This window comes from Parasteatoda tepidariorum, chromosome 11 (assembly GCF_982258835.1).
Source record: "Parasteatoda tepidariorum strain Cologne lab strain chromosome 11, Ptep-v5.0, whole genome shotgun sequence".
Lineage (NCBI taxonomy): Eukaryota > Metazoa > Arthropoda > Arachnida > Araneae > Theridiidae > Parasteatoda > Parasteatoda tepidariorum.
Window position 1 is genome coordinate 96,657,868 of NC_141765.1, and position 21,995 is coordinate 96,679,862.

At 26.8% G+C, this 21,995-nt stretch overlaps 1 pseudogene across 1 annotated transcript in view; it reads left to right on the forward strand.

Annotated features, from left to right (window-relative positions):
• The window catches only part of LOC147801940 (voltage-dependent calcium channel subunit alpha-2/delta-3-like), a 76,276-nt pseudogene that overhangs the window by 36,656 nt on the left and 17,625 nt on the right, over positions 1-21,995 (forward strand). The window contains exons 8-19 of the transcript XR_015430229.1: positions 785-915; positions 1,694-1,757; positions 3,291-3,441; positions 3,889-3,963; positions 4,885-4,974; positions 8,788-8,901; positions 9,010-9,088; positions 11,895-11,914; positions 15,842-16,006; positions 19,205-19,255; positions 19,379-19,459; positions 21,178-21,250. The product of XR_015430229.1 is annotated as a voltage-dependent calcium channel subunit alpha-2/delta-3-like (transcript). The remainder of the gene's footprint in view (positions 1-784; positions 916-1,693; positions 1,758-3,290; positions 3,442-3,888; positions 3,964-4,884; positions 4,975-8,787; positions 8,902-9,009; positions 9,089-11,894; positions 11,915-15,841; positions 16,007-19,204; positions 19,256-19,378; positions 19,460-21,177; positions 21,251-21,995) is intronic.

Below are 21,995 nucleotides of genomic sequence, written 5' to 3' on the forward strand. Positions count from 1 at the left end.
ATGGTATGTTACTGGTACTTTTGAATTTAAAATCTTTTAAACTAAGCTACCTGTACTCTACTATAATTTAACTTTCAATAATCTTCAAATGGTGGTAGAGAGATTACTTTTGTCATAATTCGTTAATAATTAAACTTACTTGAAAACTTCTACCTCCAATTAAAGTGGTACTTTATTGGTATTTATAAATTAAAAAATAAAAAACTTTTAAACTTCCTTTAAAATTATTTATTCATACCATGATTTAACTTTCATCTGTCTTCTTAGGTACAACGGGCTGTATATTTCTGCCTTATTTTCTTTATGCCCTAATTAAATTTTCACAAAATCTTTTTCTACTTATTTACTACCTAAGGAATAAAAAATTATAACCAAGTTTTTATTAAAACCTGATTAACTTAGGAAACTGTTTTGTCCTATGACTCTATAATAAATTGTAAATGTAAAAAAATACTTTATTATTTCTTTTGTTATAATCTGCAAATTTCCACTTTCACTTAGTTATCTTCAAATGGTTGGACTTGAATAGCCATAAATATTAGGCATAATAAAATGTTACTTCTTGATTAGTTTGTAATTTTTATTTTATTAAACAAAATCATCTCTTTTTTTTAAGCTGTGTATTTTTCAATTTATTTGATTTTTGAAGAATGTTTTAACTATTTTTAAAGCTTCTCAAAAGCTCCTTCTTTTGGAATTTTTTATTTATCTATTTTATTCATAGTAGTTAGAACTATTTTTTTTTTAGTGGATATTTTTGTTACATTGCTATTTTCATATTTAGATCCCAAGGTTCTCAACTCCATAAATGGTCAGAATATCTCACTCCTGCATTTCGAAATAATCTTGCCGTTGATCCATTCCTTAATTGGCAATATTTTGGGAGTAATACTGGTTTTTTATGCACATTTCCTGGTAAGGAAAAATTTATGGTCATTTTTTTAATAAATAAGACTTATTCTTGTTGGGGGAAAAAATATGTAATGTTAACTTTTAGCCAGTTAGGTTTCTGAAAATATGATTTAAAACCTAGCAATAAACTTAGACTTTACAATAAGTATTGTGTGTAAAGCAAAACAATTCCCTTCTCTTATTGGTATTAATTTTTTTTTTCATGTGTGTGTATGTGATTAAAAAGTAAATTTCCCCTAAAATTGTCCCTAAATATTTTACTACTATCATATTATATTGATTTTGCATTAAAAAAATAGCTGCAATTAGCTATTGTTGATTAAATAAATGCTGAAACTGCAACTGTCATCAATTCAGAAGACCGTGACAAATTATTTTGTTGGATACTTTTTTTTAAGTGCAGAAGCATTTAACTATAGTTATAATTGATGTATTCCTAGTTTAGAAATGGAAATAGTAAACTAGTAAAATTGACCATATTAGTCTCTGATAACTTATATCTAATAATGTCACTTCATGTTTTTTAAATTATCTAATTTTTGTGTGTTTCTTTTATACAAATTATTTTAAATTAATAATACTCAAATGTAATTAATAAGTGCTTTATATTATTTAACTAGTTTTTGAGTAATACTGTTTCAATTTATCTTTATTTCAGATCCAATCTCTGCAATATAAAAAATTAAAAAAATCATAAATTTTTCCATTTTGTTAGGCAATTAATTATTGTTACTATTTTTAAGCTATCTTCAGTTTCAAAATTTTTTCTTCATTTTTACAGCCACTACTTGGGTGAAAGAAGGCAGGGAAAAGCCAGACATTTATGATTGCCGAACTCGCTCTTGGTGAGATTTAAAATTTTGATGAGAAATCTAAATATGTATTTTTACAGGGTTCCCAGAGGTCTTAATTTTAATAAGTGGTGACAAAAATTAAATAATGTCACTTAATAATGGTGTTACTTTATTTAATTATTCTCATAGCATCATTATAAGTTATTTTACATTTCCCATGTTTCAACCTTTAGTATTATGCTTCATGGATGGGACATAGTCATCATTCCTTCCATGAAGCATATTAGTATAGCACTATATATAAATATTAATATAGGGCAATACCATCCTTTATATCTTTGCAGTCTTCAGATGTATGAAACTTTCACCTAGTTTAATAAAATCAAGCAGTTCTACTAATATTTACTAACCTTTAGAAATGTAATTTTTTTTAAAAAAAAAAAGAATTAAAACATGGCTTTTACAGTTTTTACATATCGTAACGTCTGGTTTTTGTTTTGTTTTTTTTTTAAACTTATGAAAGATACTATAGATTGGAGTAAATATAAATGATACTAAGAATTGATTTAACAAAAATTACTCAAACTGCTTTTTTTTCTAAACTGAGCTGTATGGTTTTAAAATCCTCAAATCTGATATTTGTATATCGTGAAATTACCCTATTGCAACTAACTATGAGAGAAATGCATTAGTTCGTGAAAAAAATGAAAAGGTTTACAAAACTGTAGCTTGTAATAAGGTATTCGTCGACCACAATTTTCTATTTTTTTTATGAAACTGATATATATATGTATAATTGGAAGAAACCTAATATTTCAAGTATAACTATTTAGATTGCAGATCAAAATGTGTAAAATTTGGGAAGTTTTCCTCAAATGCATTAGCAATTCCTCAAATGCAACACACATGCAAATGTAGCTTACAGGGAGTGCCAACTTAAATTTTTCAGTTTTAGTTTGCAACTGACTTAATATCAGTTTGATTCACATTTAACGTATGTTATCTGTCTTTGTTTTAAAGATTAAGTTTCTTTACCTTCACACAGATCTCTTTATTGCTTTTCGCTATTTAAAAGTTCTTTAAATAAGTAAGATAGTGTTAATTAAACATATTTTGTGCATTTATATAAATGTGTGTATATATATAAATTTTGTTTGTGAATCAGCCTCTCACACTGCCTTTTTTTATGCTATTGTATTGATATATTTTGTTTTTGTTATATTAATGTAATATTAGAAAGCACTAGGTTTGCAGCTATAATTGTTTGAGCTTATTACTAGATTATATATTTTTATTGTTAAATTTAAATTTACTTTTTTAATTTTCAATAATTTTTACTTTTTTTAATTTACAATAGTTTTTTCTTTTTTTCCTTAAAATTCTCCCTTTTTTTGTTTGTTTCCTTGTTCTCTTTGTGTTTTTAACCTACATTATGGGTTCTATGTACTTGCAACTTATGCACAGTTAATAAAATCTTAATTTTTCTTTCAAACTTTCTCTCTTCTTTTATTTGTCTCTTATGTATATATATATTCAAGTTAACTGTATCCTCTGTTTTCTGATATATTTACTTTGTATTTTCAGGTATGTAAAAGCTGCAGTCTCAGCAAAAGACATAGTTATACTTGTTGATAGTAGTGGATCTATGACAGGAATTAGAAAAGAAATAGCAAGGAATGCTGTGACTGATATTCTTTTAACATTAACAGAAGATGATTTTGTCACTATTCTTGGTGTAAGACAACTTTGTATATTAATTAGAATTATTAAAAAGTTTATTTCTAGATTTCATTTAATCTTTGTTAATAACTTTTAATCCAAAAATGTACTAATGATAAGTAATGGATCATCTAGAATAATTACTGTGACTAAAAATAAATAAAGATTCCAAAAATGCTTTATAAGTTTTTGCTCATTTGTCTAAATTTATTTTTATCATTTTCTGCGATATTTGAAACATTTATTCTATTATCATAAATGTCTATTATGCTTTAAAAAATAAGTGCTTGTTACTTATGTTGTCAATTTTAAACTTGTCTACTATTTTCTGTTATTGCTATCGGTTCATAAATTTATCTGTATTGTTTAAATTATTTTCATTATGCAAACTAGAAAATTAAGAAAAATAAGAATTGTTCCTAAAGTTTTGATTATAATGAATGATAACTATGTTCATCCCTAGTTTTCGGAGGAAGTCACTCCTGTTGTTCCTTGCTTTGAAAATGCTTTGGTCCAAGCAAATGAAGAAAATGTACGAGTATGAGAGTTAAATTGTTTACATGAAATTTATTTGTACATTTCAATTATAAATCTGTCTTTTTTTTAATGAATAATGTTTTGAAACTGTTTGTATGTTTTTTAACTGTTCACATTTTATGTATTTATCATTTCATTAGTCAATTTTTTAGCACGTCAAAAAAACGTTTTTTGCTTTAGCAGAAGTTCTTATAAATTTCTGTTTCATGAAAGATATTTGGATCTATCTTTCATTAAAATTCAATGTATAATGTAATTTTTATTCCACAGCTTATTCATTTATCTGATTTAACTTATTTCAAATCTTTATACACAATTAAATAAATAAAATGCGGTGTTTGATATGTGAATTTAAAATCAAAATTTCAAACCAAATATTCAGAGAGCATTTCTAACTAAAACACCTCTATATTCTCTACTTTTTTTCTCTATTTAACATATTTTCTATTGTACAATTCAATCAGTTGTATAATTTAGCATATTGTTACCTTATATTTATAAATTATCCTATTTTAACTAAAACTATCCTGTCTATGAAGATAGTCTTAGCTGTCTGTGTAAGATAAGATAGTAGTAATTTGCTGTTAATTAATTGGATGGCTGGGACTTCTCAACTAAACTAGAATTCACATCTCAATCTTAGTTGAATATTTTTTGGGATTGTGATTGCTTTGAAATTCTTGATCATTTGAGTGCTCAACTGTTCAATTTCTTCATTTAAGAATGTTATGAAGAAGAATTTTTTAAAATTAAATTCATTACAATAAGCCATGTGTCACTTTTTTGAAGAACAAAAATTTAGTCTTAAATTTTTCTTTCAAATTGATTTTCTCTTAATGCATGTTATGTCATGAAGTTAAACAATATTTATGTATTTATTTTTTGTGATACATACCATAATTTTAAATATCATACTTTTTAGGAATTTATGAAGCATATGAAAAAAATGGAGACAGCAAATATAGCAAATTTTACATTGAGCTTGATAACAGCCTTTGAAGCTCTCTAAAAAGTAAGTTTCATATGTTTTAAAATTAAATAATATTATCATTTGCTTGCTGAAATTATCATTGAAACTAATATTTTGTGCAGTGATTGATTTGTAATTTTTTTTCCCTCTGAAAACAGATATAAACATGAAATATTTGTTTTCAATGGTTGTGAATCTATCAATTCTATAATGAATAAGTGATAAAATATTTCAATTTTATAATACTGTGATATAATAAGTGATATTTTTCCTAAAATTTTTAGCATATTTTCTGTGTGTTTTCTTCTGATCAGAACAATAAATATGTAACTTATATTACTTTTACAAAAACCTCTAAAAAGTTTGATGGAAATTTATGAAAATTGATATTTTAAAAATTAGTGTATCTTTTAGCCTCAATAGTATTATTTCACTCTCTGTTTTATCTTTTTTGTCCATTTAATTCTCCTTGTTTTAACCTAACAGCCTAACATTCTCTGTTCACAAATATATATGACTAAAATTTCATCTATCCCTTTTAACTGTCAATTCTAAACTCCAATCAACATAAGACATAGTTTAATTCCTATCAAACTAGTTTCTCACTGCTAGAAATCGTGAAATTAATGCCATGCAGAATAGTGTATCATGAGAAACTTTATTCTCAAATTTACAGGGTGATAAAAAGTTGTCCCTGTGGTTTTAAATTTATCAACAAAAAAAAAATTTATCTCTAAAAATATTACTTATATAATCTATTATATATAATTCTCTTACGTGGCTCCCAAATTTTGGCTGTATTTCTTTTCCGCCGGTGGCAACGTTTGCTTTGTTTTGTTTACGTTTTGAAAACACCAAAGCATTCTGCCTTTTAATGATGTGTTTCTGATCTAATATATATAATTCTCTTACGTGGCTCCCAAATTTTGGCTGAAGTACTTTGTACAACTAAATAAGGTTCTTTTCACAACACTTAAATATTTACTTTATTTTCTTCATATATCAGTCGGCAAAGAATTCTGTTAGGTTAAAAAACATTTCGCTAAAAAAATAACGAATTCTAAAAGAAATAAAAATAAACCAGTTAAAAAATAAAAATGCTCTTGCCAGGCATAGAATTTTTTGAAAGTTAACTTAGCAACATAAATCAAAATGACATAGAAGCGCAACTAGATCAAAATTATGATACCTGAGCGCTTGACGTAACAAATCCTTCAATTATATAAGTGTTGTATCGCCAAATGCCCAAATTAACAATTGTGTTTTTAAAGAAATTCCATAAAAAGTTTTAAATAAACAACCTACTTCTACAACTGCTTCTTGAAGAACTTAGCTCATTGATTAAAAATATTGTTTTAATTTTGCAATACTAACTTTACTTCTACTTTCATTATTGCTATGGCCCTCTTTCATTACATTTTACAACTTCATGCTAAATTTGAGGACTTAAAAGTTGTTTTGTGGTTGAATACTGACGTTTAGAAATGTATACATAAAAAAGTAATATTTAGAGGTTAAGAGTTGCCTCAGAAAAATTTGAATTGTGAAAAATTGAATTGTATTGCTGACATCAAAACTAAAAATATTGTGTTTCAACTTAACAATACTACCTTAATTTATACTTTAGAATTGCCTCGGAGAAATTTGAATTGTTAGAAATGACTTAAACAAAAGTTTTATTTTTACTGACAAATACTATATTATAATTTTAACTTTTTCTATGACTATACTCATTTTCTTATTCTTTTCTTTGTTTTTTATACATTTTATATTTTTGTGATAAAATAAAAAACTTATAGTTGTTCTGCTTCTGAACACTGATGAAAACACAAAATGATGGGCTTCATCAACAATCAAAAATATCTACATTTATTTTACAAATTCTATATTAATAGGGTGGCGCCCTTCAGAGAATTAAAAATACAAAATTATCTTCATCAAAGCCGATGCTTTACATCCGGCGTTCAGTGGCAGACTACTATTTCATATTGTTTTACAACACATGGCTTTAGCCCTCTGGTGGGAATGACTTTGAAACAAAACTTACAACAGTTACTTTTCTCAACAACTGAAATTTAGAATAGTGTGATTAAGAAAAATATGTGAACTGCTAGGATTTTTAAAATAATATTGAAATGTACAGGTTTAGAATTTTCTACAGTGAAAAGTTTTCGAAACTTCAGTATTAAAAAAAGTATGCAAAAGCTAGACGTTAAGAACGTATCCAATGAGCGAGCATTGGATTGCGAAGCAATCTGAAATGAACTACAAAAGCAGTTCCGGGGGTTGGCGAGCGCGAGCGAGCAGGGGGCGAAGCCTCCTAGTCATAAATATAAGACAAATTTTAGTCATCTAATTTAAAAATAATAATAATAAGTCATTTATGAAGTGCAATGCTTAAGTTTCTTGGAATTGTTATGAAAACCTCAATCTAACAATTATAGTTTTCAAATATATTCCAAGTTTTAAATATATTTTATTCATCGATATTTTGTTCTGACATTTTCACTCTAAACTTTGTTTTTGAACTTATATACATATTTGAGCTTAAAAACTAAAATGTGTTGTATATTTAGATTTTTTAAACATTAAAAGTTTTTTTTTTTTTTTTTTTTAAAGAATAAACTTAAGACTCATTCCACAATAACTAAATGTTTTTGAATTTGACTAAAAAAAATCTTGTGAATATGTGAGTATAGAGATCAATCTTTTATCTATTTTAAATTTTGAATTTCAAAAAAAGTTTTGAAAAAAATTTTTTTTTACTATACTTGGAAAATTTTACAGTTGAGAGAAGATTTTATTCGAAGCTGACTAAAATGCCTAGATGGTGTTTTAAAAAATCAATTCCGAAGTTGTTTTAGTATATTGCCTACTATTGTTTCTGATGAAATGACTATGCTATTAGGAAAAATGGTAGTTTGTGGAATTTGGAGGAATTGGTTTTGAAATATACAAAAATATCAAGAATCTGTTTATTAGACATCTTTTTTTAATGATATAATTTAATCATTTAGAAAATAATATTCTACATTTTGTTTTTTTACAAACCACATAATTACAGAAATTTGAGTGTTTTCAAAATATTTAACATGTTTTTCCCCAAAGCTGTGAAATCTGCAATCAAATAATATAGAAAATTTAATAAGTTAGCGAAACCTGTTTACTTTCTCCAAATGTTTCCTTGTGTTAAGGATCTGTTCTACCAAAACAACTTAATTGTAACCGTCTGTTTACAAGCTTTCTCTTTACCTAAATTTAATCCACTGTAACACCTCAACTCCAGTGATCCATAAGGCACTACTAAGAAATCTAATCATGTATGTTACATAATATATTAAATTTCAACACTAAAAAACTTCTTATAGTCGCCTTGACAACAAAAGAATAGGAGCAACCATATTTAGAAATTTAACTAAATTGATATGTTCATGTTGTGAAGAGTAGTGTATTTACTGAGTGTTTGGACTGTTTTCCTGTGGAAAAGAAAAATATGTTTATTGTTTTGTACGTATAATGTGAGAGGCCATAGTAAGATTAGATATTAATCATTAGCGGCCTTGCATTAACAGAGTGGATTTGGATGTTGTAAATAATGGTATTATGGCTCTGAATTTGTTTTGTGCGAATTTTATGATTATTGAATAATTGCTAGCAACTTCACATGTATCATGATATCTAATTTGCTTTTCATTACAAAAAATTTGACTCCAGGAATGCACTATTTTTTTAATGAATTTTTGCATCAACTTTGGTATTGTTAACAGGAACGGATATTTTATCATCATCAAAATATTTTTGTTTTTCAATTGTTTTCAATCAAAACTAAAAATAAATTTTACTTTATTGTTGCAGTACAATCGATCTGGATTGGGTACTCAATGTAATCAAACAATTATGATAATTACCGATGGAGCTCCTAATACATTTGAAGACATATTTAGGCGTTACAATTACCCAAATTTACCTGTAAGTTTTCTTGTCATTGTAAGACAGCAGTTATCATTTAAATATAATGTTTTTTTATAATTTTATTAAATGGAAGCAATCTTGCTTAATTTTTCTACTAATTTATAGGTCAGAGTATTTACATACCTAATTGGTAAGGAAGTTACTGAATCACATGAAGTAAATTGGATGGCCTGTGCAAATAAAGGTTTGTCTTTTTTTTATATATACATTTTTTTTTGAACTATGTTAGTACTTGGTTTTATCCAACCTAGTCAAATAAAATCAGGTTTGCATTGAAATAATGCTTGATTATAGTATTAAATTTACACTATCACCTTGTACAGTCCGCAAAAAAAAAAAGATATCACCCTGAATAACTTTCGTTCTAATGATCGGATTTTCACGAACTAAGTGTCAATCTTAATGGTTCCTGGGGGTGACCTCAATTATGCTAATTAACTAGTGCTAACTATTAATTAAGCTACGAAATCAGATGCAAAAACGTACTTTCTCTGAATAAACAAAAAAAATTTTTCACATATTTGGATTTTTCATCTTCAAAATATAGGGGGTAGCCGCAATCTGGGAAATGTGGTCCCCATAGTTTGGTCAAGAGAGCGATTCAAAGTTCGGGCCCCTTAATGTTAATTTCGCTTTTTGCGTTTTCAGTCATATTTTAAAAACTAATGAAGCAATTCAAAAAAAATTGCACCTACTCATAAAACTCATTTACCCAAAGATAATTTCATGAAGAAAAAATTTTTTAATAATTATTTATTATTTTTTATTATTTAATTAAAGTGAGGATGAAAAAAAGTTGAATTATAAGGTATGAATTTTTTTATACCATTTTAATCAACATATCTTTCAATTGAAAAATCTAAAGTTTCAACTGTTTTTATTTATTAGAAGATGAGAAAAATAAAAAATAATTATTTGAAAAAAAATAATTTGGCGACAATGAAGAAATGATTAAGTGGGGCGATAAATATGAAAATGTGATAAACTTGGTAGGAACTTGACTTCGCGCGCGTAGCGTAAAATTTCATTCATATATTTTTCGTTAATAATCGTTTGTTAATCTTTTTATTTTTTTTTTTAAAACTATAAAATACGATGTTTCTTTTTTAATAGTCCAAAATTCTATTTGCAATTTAGTAAAGAAATTTGAATAAAACATCTTATTGAATAAAAAACATTTTATTCAACGAATGTCGAGTTTTATAAAAGCATGCTTCTGATAGAATATGATTATACACCAGATTGTGCTTATTTAATGTGATTATTTTTTAGTTTTTTCTTCTCAATAACTGATACAATTTCAATAATATACATACGTATGAATAGATTTGGAATAAAATATTTATCAATTTCTTGAATATATTTTTTATAAATATTAATAAGAATACGTAGTAAACATATTTAAGCATACCTCACATCATCTCAAATTTCTCAACATTTTATATATCATCTTAATGTTAGAAGTAATTTTTTAATCACCTGTCCGGAAGTGTTTCGCAAAACTATTTTACCAACTATTTAATTAAATTTTAACATTTTTAAAAATCTTATTCTTTACCCTACTACTTTTATTATTTCCTCATTAATATACTAATCAATTTTTTAGTACTTTAATTTAGGTTTTCTTTAAAGTAAAGTTCCTCTTTAAATTATAGTCAAGTTTTTTTTAAAAGAATTATTGTCTGTTAGCTAAGAATAAAACCTTGTTAAGAAATTAAAATCATTCCACTGTTTACAATTATTTAATGCAAAACAGCTGATTATTTGCTAAGCATACTATTTTTTTCGAAAAAGGAATATAAATCATTGATAGTCTTTTTTTTGTTTTGTTTCTTGTGACTTCAACATAGATTATCTAAAATAGCGTTGATGCTTTAGAAGTCACTACAAAGAGTCTAAAGATACCGAACATAAAAAGCTGTAGATTACGTAGCCAAAATTTTTAAGCGTCTTAAAATATCTCAGTAACTTAAATGTCGTCCTAACATCTTAGTTGTGAAATTAAATTTTTAATTATCTGACCACGCGTGATTCAATAATTATTTCATTATATCTTTTACTCTTTCTTTATGATTACATGTAAATTTTTTTCCGGATAATATGCTAAACTATTTTGTTTAATTTTTTTCTTTAGCACGATTCCCAAGATATTATTGTCGTATAATTCGTTATCAGGAGAAATGCCTCATTGCATTAAGCAGGAAATAATAAAAATTGAAATTTGTAAGAAGATTCCGAAGCCGAGCCAATTTTGGAACCATCTGATTTTTTTTAAAAAAATGCAATAGAAAATACGCAATTTCCGATCTTATTTTGATTAAAAATAAAAATAAATTAGAATAAAAAAAACGTGGCAAGAAGGCTAACTTACTTTTTTCAGAAATTGTGAAAGCCAATTTTTCCTATATTTCGTCAAAAGAGGATAAGAATGATATTGCTCCAAGGGACCTACTCAATAATTTCGCTATTTCCAGAATGAAATCTATTTGATCGAAACATATTTCCTTGAAAATTAAAACGGGAAAACAATTAATTTTATTATTTATCTAAGCTTATTCCATTTATTTAATGATAGCGGTATCAAGGTTAAGGATATGCGATGGAAGCCCCGTTTACTATTATACTAAAAATGCATTAAATCAGGTAACTTGAATATTTTATTTTAAGCAAATTATTTAATAATTTTAAGCAAATAAGGGTGTAAAAATAAACTCGATCAAAATACTCCGAAAGTATACCCTAAAATATATGAAGAATAAACTTTGGAATCGATATATAAAAAATACTTTTTCAAACAACTTTGAGTAGGACGGAAACGCAAACTTTTTTGAAATAGTTGTCCTTGAAACTATTTAATTTCGATTCCTGGTGCTAGGGGACATTCCATTTTCACATTCGACTTTTAAAATTTAAGGCTTGCAGCAAAAAAAAAAAAAAAAAGGAATTGATTTTTTTAGAAAGTAGTGAATTATTATTTTTTTCCATCAAAGGACCTGTATCTATAGCTTATGTAAAACTTATTTTAATATCGACAGGGTGCGTAGCCAAATCTTTGAATCGAAAATAAGCACTTTTTAAAAACTTTTCAAGCACTTTACAAAAATTTTCAAGCACTCAAAAAATTCATATTCAATCAGTGATATCATTGAAAAACAAAAACTTTTTGTAAACAGTTTTAGCGTTAAAAAAAAAACCCAAAAAGAAACAGACGTAAATCGAAACAATCAGTACTTTCCCACATCATCGAGTGAATTCAACTTGGCCCTGAACTCAGAACAAAAGTACCCGTACCCCCTAAGTCAAAAAAGTGTTAGAAGTAAAATAAAATAAACAATAATAAAATTAAAATAAATTAAAAAGAAAAACATTTCATAAGGATCTGATATTCTCCATCCGAATTGGAGCACTCGGGTTTCGGTTTCAAGTGTGCATGAAAGCGCAAGTCATAACGTGGGTACGACATGAAGTCCGCGTGAATGATTACGTAGCAAACACCCCATTTTTCGTGAAATGCATGGGATCCACCAGATATCACTGAAGGGAAAAGAAATTATTCAGGACAAAAAATGCCAGATGAAAAATGCACTTTTGAAAGCTTTTAAAAACGAAATCCCCAAAAAAGCACCTTTTAGTACTTTTTACAAACGCTACGCACCCTGATGGAGTGAAATAATTTAATATGTTGTGTAACTAAATAGATAATCCTAAGAAACTGAATCGAAAATATAAAAGCTTCATTGATTTAAAAAATAATAGATGATAATAAAAATAGACATGTTTTGAGTGTCCAATAATAAAAGTCACAAGTTATTCAAGCTTGACAAGATTTGAGAATGGGCGATTATACTTGAACGCTCGAAACATGTCGACTTTTACTTCCCTCTTCATATTTTTTGAGGCCAGGTGAGTTTTTATCATCAATTATACCGTTTTGCATTTGAGTCTTGATCATTATTTTGATAAGGATTTTACACTCGTTAAAGTGAGCATAAGCATTTCCATATTTTAACAGGATTTATGTGGTCTTTAAAAACGTAATAGCATCAATATTGTAAAAGTTATATTTAACTTAAAAATTACAATTTTGAGACCCGATATTTTGAGTTAATGAAATTAAATATTTTATCTTTTAACTTTTTGTGCCCCCATTGCAGTATCTTAAGGATCTTACGAGCTCTGCTTAAAAAGAGAGTATCAGATATATATAAGAAGAAAAAAAGTAATCATAGTAGCAGTATTTGGGGGTAAATGTAGCTTATCGTAATTGAAGAATATGTTGTGCGACATTTTATGGTGAATTTGCGAACGTAAGTTTCAGAATGTATCGAAACATGCTATTTGCTAATCATCTTTATCCAAAGAAAACCATGTAACCTAAATATCTAGCAGAATGAAGCGATTTTTTAAACAATGAATCATACAATTTGCAACATATTATTTCAATATTTTTTTCTTAAATATTACATGTTTCAATGTTTTTAAAATGCCACTAAACATTCAGAAATTCCTAGAGTTATAGAAAAAAGAAATATCGTAAATTATAGAAAACCTTGTGAATGTGTATTAGAATTACTATACAATCTACATTTTATTTTTCAAGCACTTTTTGTTTCTTCAAACTTTCTTGCCTAGAAGACTCGATTAAATCTGTAAAAATGATTATCCCTAAAATTTTGTATCTAGCTATAATAAGTTATGTCAATTTGATTTTAGTAAGAAATCCTCGAATAAATATAGCAAAAGCAACATATCTAAATAATATCAGATAAAAAGTTCATGTATTTAAATTCTAAACGATTAAAAAATCATAAATAATTCATAAATCAATTCAAATTTTCTTTTCAAAGGAGATTTAAAAAAAAAAATTTCTGCTTTTTACAGAAATCAGCTTAAAAATTGTCTATTGCCTTGAAACTTCGAGATATTTTCTATTAACAATTAATTAAACCTCTCCCAGCAATCACAGAACATTATTTCAATTTTTTTTACATTCAGAGTTCATTTATTAGGTTGCCTAGCAACCTAGTAAAATTAAGCATTAAGCTTTTGAATTAGTCAATGGGTTATCTTAAAATATTCATTTGCGCTGGCGACTTTTTTTGGCGGTTTTCTGGACTATCGCCAAATATATAAACCTCTATTGCTACCAAATTTTTTCAAAATTTTGTCTATCCCCCCTAATTCAAGTGTCTAGATTCCAAATATGTAAAAAAAAAAATACATGTTTTATCAGAGAAAGTACGTTTTTGTGTCTGATTTTGTAACTTAATTAATAGTTAGCACTAATTAATTAGCATATTTGAGGTCACCCCCGGGAACCATTAACATTGACTTTTAGTTCGTGAAAATCCGATCATTAGAACAAAAGTTATTCAGGGTGATATCTTTCTCTTTTTTTTGCGAACTGTACACTGCTAAGCAAAAAACTTGAAAATTGAGGAACATAAGTAATTATGAATTTCATATGTTTGTAACTTTTATTAAATTATGTGTAACTGACCTAACAAAAATCATAAATAAAACTTTAATCCTACTTCTCTGCATTGGTACTAGCTTCTTGTGTCCATTATTTACATTTGGGGCTCTGTATCTAACCTTCCTATGATTTTAACTTGGTCTAGCATGTAACTTATAGCCTTTTGTACTACTTGATTTTGTCCAACTGACTAAATCTCAGTTTTATTCTACAGTGCCATTTAACAGAAAGGGAGATTTATATTATTTTAAACTTGATGCGAAATCTGCTTAAATAATTGCTAAAAAAAAGGCATTATCAGATGATTTTACTGAAAATAAATCTTTAAAGAACAAAAAACTACAGAGTAATATTGATGATGTAAAAATTAAAACTTTTATGATAATTATTTCGAATAATTACTATTGACAGAGAAATAGTCTGCACTCTCTTTCATTCATCTCTGAATAAAATGATGAATACCTACTTCTAGTTTCATGTCATATCTGATAAATGTCAGCAGTAATTTAATCAAAACTGACTACTCCCTATTTTATTCCTCTTCCCAATTTTGCCCATCTCTCCTATTTACAAAAAATTAGTGATCACGGAGATATTCATTCTCGTAGAAATAATTATTTTCTGAATTTTGAAATAAGTAGCATTAAGAGAACACTGAAATATAATGCAAGTTGTTTTATAGTAATCAATAAATAAAAACTGGAGAACAAGTTTTATTTTTTGTCAAAACTAGACTCTTAAGAAATTTAATTGTCACATTGTGTGCTGTCAGATTTTTATTCCTCCTCCTTTTAGTGACATGTCTGTTTCTATAACACAGATGTTTTTATCAATATATTTAATATGAACTATAATTAATAATTGAATAAATGTTTCTTAATGTCTCATATTTTGCGAATATCCAATATATGAATAATGAATGTCCTCTATATATTGTAACACAAATTTAATTTAAGAAGTTTTACTTCACTATCTTTTATTATTATTAAATTAATAATTTTTTATTTAAAGTTCATAAGTTAAATATTTCCACAATCGTTTGACATATTTTTACATTTTTCTGCTATAAAAATTTATTAAAATAATAGTATTTGAGCATGTATCGGAACATTGTTTTTAAGTAATAAGCTAATAAACTCAGCTATATCATTTTAGCCGCAATTTTTATACCACTTCAGCTATACTACTTTAAAACTTGCATGTTTTTTGGATTTCTTTTAAAGCTTTAAGGATCTTAAAAATCATTTTTTAAACCTAAATTATTTTATGCATAATGCTTCATGATTAATAATTTTACACTATGCACTAATCTATTTTTTCATTGTTAATTTTGATGAAATTTTATTTGAGTTCTTATTACTATTTTTCTCATCAGTTTAAGAAAAATTTAGAGCCAATCTAATTTTCAAAAATAGTACTTGGTATAATTTCTTATATTTACTGCTTTTAAACAAAATTCAGGCAACTGGCCTCAACCTAGCAGAATGGAAAGATAGAGAATTTGAACAAATTCGTATCAAACTAAATCAAATGCGAATTCAGCAGTGGCATTCTGCCCAAGAAGATGAAGATTATGCTGATCCTGATAGTACACCTGAGCCCGAACACGAAACAAAAGAGATTAGGGTTTGTGTTTTGTTCTAAAGTTAATGACCCTATGTTTTGCTTGATTCCCAATTCAAATCCTGATGTTTGTTGTTTCTAGTAAATTACTAAACAAGTAAATTACTGAACAAGCAAATGATTTCAAATTTCATGAATCCATACCCTGTAATTTCTAAGTTTACCTTAACATTCACTGATTCACTTTAGGGTCTTGAAGAAAACCTTTAATCTCATTTAGACTGATGAATTAATTTTAAAAAATTAACTATAGCGAAGGAAATTGTGTTTTTTAATAAAAATTATGAAAAATAAAATTAGTTTTGAACTAATCTTATTATTTTAACTTTCTTTGATTTTTTATAACAAGCAATGAAGATTGTGTGTAAAACTAAAATTTGGAATGATGCTTTTTTGCATTATTATAATGGAAGATGTCTTTTGTATTACTTGAAATATTAATGGATAACTCTTTAACAGTGTGCTTTTGTTATATTTCTCTGCATGCTGCATTCTGGAATTTTACATTATCTCATGAAACATTCTGCGTGTGCTATTTATGTATTAGATTCCTCGTAGTAGGTTCAAGAAAAAACAGGTGTGTACCCTATTATGTTCGAATTGTAATTTATACTATGTGTAATTATTCTATTTTTACCCTTAAAACCTTTTTAAAAATTTTGTTTCATTATTTGGCTTGTATTTTTCCTGAATTTTTAAATGAAATATATCTGTAATATGATTCTGTCTTTAAAAAATGTAGTTATGATTTATTTATATGTATGTTACTGGAAATATATAAAGCATCTACATAATGTAGGATGCCTAGTGTTTTGAGGCAAAGTATGAAACATGAAAATTATTATTACAGGGAAACCTTGGTTAAGCAGACACTCTTGAGACTTAAAAAATTGCCTGTTAATGAGAGTTGCCCATTTACAGGAAAGGTACACTAGCAACGAAGGCTAAGGCCATTAATTGTTTGGAATAATTGATGGCATTAATTGGATTTGAGATAAAATAATTAAATTATCTATAATAACTATTCACATTGATATTTATTTAAACTTAACATAATTATAACAACAACAACAAAATAGCATTTAATATATACCTTTGTTTTATATTTATCTAATTGAAAATAAAGATGTGAAGTTTTTTTAAGCTGCTGCATATCACTATTTCTTCGTGATACAGTTTTAAATCATTTAGCCTTTTTGTATCGATTTCATCAGTTTTGGATAGATAAAAATAGATATATACCCTCTAACACCTCTCCACCACTTGATAGAAAGCATTGCAATACCTCTTTAAAGGTAAACCATTCTATATCTCTTTGAAGATAAAACGTTCTATAGAATACTTGTACATGCCAGAGAATGCCTGAATATTATGTAAAATAATGTTTAATCATTTCATTCTTTGTGGGGCAATTCTAGGTATTATGTAAAATACCGAATTTCATACATTGCTAGTAGCGTGTACAGTAGAACCTCGATTGCTCGTTTCCCGTTGAACAATTCATTACAATGTATAGATACGGGAAAGTGGCGAATGCAGGTCAACAAAAATATTAAATAATGACCTGAAAACACATAAAAAGTTGTAAAGAAATAATAGACTGGAAAATCAATAAATTTAAAATAAGTATTAAAATTTTAATTGAAATTTTCTTGCTGCAAAAATATTTAAGATGCGAAGGAAAGAAGAATAACTGATTTATATATTTATTTAAAATATTTGGAACTATTTCATTGAAAACAACACTCCTCTAACAACAACTAACTTTTGACATTTTCGACAGATTGTTCTTCATCTGTATTTCCGTGTGACTATGGAAAGTCTCTCATTATTTTGAAAGCATTTCGCAAATGTTGGCAGTGGTTGTGGTTCCATTTCATTCTCATCAGTATCACTTTGCACTTTTTCAGCTTCTGCAACCATTTTTCAAGCTGACAACTCCACAAATGTCACCATTTTTATGAAATGAATTCATAAACATCAAGCGTGATTATTGAGGCGTTTCTCCCAAACTGTAACAAATCCTTATCTTCTTCTCCATCGGTATCATCAGAAATTACTTCTATTTTTTTTCTTATTGATATTTTTTTTAGTGTTGTAAAATTTCTGAAGAACAGATGTGGGAATCTGCCTGTTTCATAACAAAAACTGATATTATTAACATTATAAGAATAGCATTTGGGATAAAACTGTTCAAACAAGACGATACATGGGGGAACATTGGATTGAGGTTCTACTGTGTCATATTTTATTTTTAAGAGTTTTCAATGTGATTAACAAAGCTCTTAGACAGGAAATTATAATATTACAAAATTATTATAAAAATGATTGATTTTTGAAATCAAAAACATCAATGTCATGTTTATTATTTCTTAAAATAATATGCTAAATATATTAAAATTCCAAACATCATTAAAGCTTGCGCTATACTTTTTTTAACTTTGTACGTAACTATTGAGTTTGTAGCAATTAGTCTAAAGTACTGCAATGGTGTATTTTGCTCATCATCCGAATTATTAAATTACTGCAAAAAAATCTGAAAATAAACACCTGTTTTAATGAATTCCATACAATTTGATGTATTTAGTCATCTAGGCTCTTTGTTTATAATGTCTTTTTTTACATTCTGAGTTTTTTTCTTAATTTTAATTCTCATTTTGTAGAATGCATAACCTTGGATAGAATGTATAAAGTAGTATAAGAAAGCGAAAGTAGATAACTTCAAACTAAAACAAATGAAAAAAGAATCTTTTGTTTAACATGCCATGCATATCACAGCATGAATTTTTGTTAATAATCAGCTGCTTTAATAAGGATTTTATTTTATTATTATTGCATTATCTAAGTCTTTTATTGTATTTATTTATTTTTGCATACCATGAATCTTCCACGAAATTTGATTCTTTTTTCCCTGCAACGTTTTTCAAACCCTAGCCTGCACATAGCATTTTAATACATTTTATTTAGAAAATAAAATTAGTTAATTATTATTTAGAGCATCTAAAGACAAGAATGCAAAAAGACAAATGGTTCAATGAATGTTTGCTTTAACAACGTTTTGGTGTTAATAATTGTTGGTTTTTTTGCAAAAATCTTTATTTAACAAATCGAAAAGTAGTGCCATTAATCTCTGTAATAAAAAAGCTAGGTTATTTTTATGTAAATAAGTTTATAATTCTAATGAAGTGTTGCTCTTTTCAGCCTCTTCAATTAATGACTACAGTTGCCACTCCAGTATTTGATAAACGCAATGTAAGTATTCTGGCCTAACGTTGCAAACTGTGAAACTTGCAGCATATTTCCCTTCTTTATTCTTGTAAGAGTTTTTTTATTATTTATTTATTTTTCTGTGAGTTGAAATAAACTTTCTCTTAGATCAAGTCTGCTAGTTTATTGGGAGTGGCTGCTACTGATGTTCCTATCAAGGAAATTACTAAATTAACAAGAGCTTATAAGGTATCTTTCATATTCACTATATACATTAGTATAATTATTTGTGTCAAAAAAAATCAAATCAGCTTTAAACTTGATTTTCTTTTTACAGTATAGTAAATTAAATATAAATAATTTTTTAACATTGTTTAAATCAGTATGTTTTTAAAGTATGTACTGATTTTTTAATAATTCATTTTTCCTAATTTTTTTTTTTTACCAAAAGTTTTCAAGTTTAGCTATTGAACCTGAAAAACACTATTGCTTTGAATTATTGCCCTTATATAGTTTCATTTATTGCGTTTTTATTTTATTTATGCTTTTTTTTTAATTCAACATTTTTCAGCCAAGAAGCTATTTTTTCACATAGAAACAGTTTTTCGTATCAAAATTACAATGAATTACTAAGAATCAAAATTTATTAAAAGTGCATAGGGTTTTCATTTTCTGATAAAACTTGATTCAAGTTTTAAAGGCTAGCATTAGTTTTGCATGAAAAAAAGGTTTTGAAGGGAAAAAAAGGCCAATATCACCATGATACTAATTGCAACTGATTCTGAACTCTGCATTTTTTTTATTCAGAATGTCTTTTATATCGATCACTCAGTGCGATAATATTTAATGCGCTGAAGCAAATTTTGACCAATCGCAGAATTGGTTCTGTTCGTATAACTTTTTTCTATTTATTTTTTAATTTTGATAATCATGGCAGTAAGATTGCATTTTTCTTCTTATGTGGAATTTTTAGTACTTGATATTAAGTGAGGTTTTTTTTTTCTTAGAAGATTAAGGAAAATATTAGCGTATGGAAAACGGCTGTTATTAATAATTGCTGTTTATTATTTTTGACAATCAAATCTTCTTAATCATATTTTTTTAAGAGAATTTATTTTAGAGCATTAAAATATTCACTATGTGTTTAAGAAATTTTTATGCATTAATGGAAGAATATACTTAATCAAGTTATTCACTTCTGCAATATTTACTATTTGCTTTGCAAGTTCTGTCCTGTACACCACTTCACTGTTTATTTTCTGATTTCACAATGCAGAACAAACTACAAGTCATTATGTGACTTTCTTTTTCTATTTCTAACTGTCATAGGGTCAATAAAGTTACCTTACAGTTTTTTCAATGTATACTATTCAAAACTGTACATTTGAAAAGAAGTTGAAACTATCTTAGAAATCCAATTATCAGCAAAATTAAATTTTTTGAATGAATCTTCTACAAAAAAATTTTTTAATCTACTTTGTATGCTTGAAATTATTTTTGTGGTAGATAATGTTGAGTGTGTGACTCATTCTACTTCTACTACATGTTTGAAATTTGATGTCTTTAACTATTCTGTAAATTTAAGGAAAAAAAAATATCTGTATTTTCCTGTTTGACTTTAAATAAAGTTTCAAATTTTAAAAACATAATAATTTGCTTGCCATAAAAACACACACACACATCCCCTTATTAACTAAAACAGTTTTACTAATATCTTAAGATTTATATTTAAATTTATCTTAATTTTACTATCGCAAAGTAACATTTGCAATTATTTTTATTACATTTATTTAAGAAATTGTAGGGGCAAGAACTAAGTTTCAAACCTATGTTGAACATTTTTACGTTGCTTTTTTCAGACACTTGTTATTTATAATTTCATATGGCGGTTGCAGTGTGTGTCGTATTTCATGTATTGTTAAAAGTTTGTATTATGTGCATAAAAATATTTATTCTTTTTTTTTTAGATTGGAGTCAATGCTTATTCATTTGCAATTACAAATAATGAGCATGTACTTTTTCATCCAGAGCTTAGACCAGGGATGGGCAAACTATGGCCCGCGGGCCAACTGTGGCCCACCGGAAGGTTTTATCCGGAAAATTTTACAAATCATTACCAAAAGCTAGTTTCCAAAATTTAATATTTCATGCCCAGAAAATCAGCTCTATGTTTGCTTAATCTTATATATGTGAACAAGAGTTTTCAACTTTGAACCTTAGAAAGAATCATTTCAGAAGTGGACTAACAGAAAAGCATTTAGCCTTGTTCCGTAAAATAGGCACATCTCACTTCGAACCTTAATATATTAACTTTTAAAAACGAAATCGCAATTTCATTCATCTCACAAAATATTTAAATTAAAACTTGTATATCGCTTTTTTTTTTTAAATTTTGAAAGTCTTATTTGTCCCACCAAAAATTTTTTTTCCCGATTTTTGGCCCTCGACCAAAAAAGTTTGCCCATCCCTGGCTTAGACCATTGGTAACTTTTTTTCAATGCTACTTAATATCACTTGTTTATTAAAATGTTCTGAACTAATATCAGTACTTATTTCTTAAATTAAATTCATTTCCTAATACTTTTTCTAAATTTTAATGTAATTTCTTTTGTCTCATTGAATAATTTCTTCTATTACTTTAAAAGAAAATGTTGTGCAGAATTTTTCATTCATATCTTAAACAACTCGAATCATTTCTCAATCATCAATTTATTGATTTCAAATTTTGTAAATATAGCACTTTTCAACATCCTTCAAATTACTATTCTCTCCTTTCTTTGTTCTT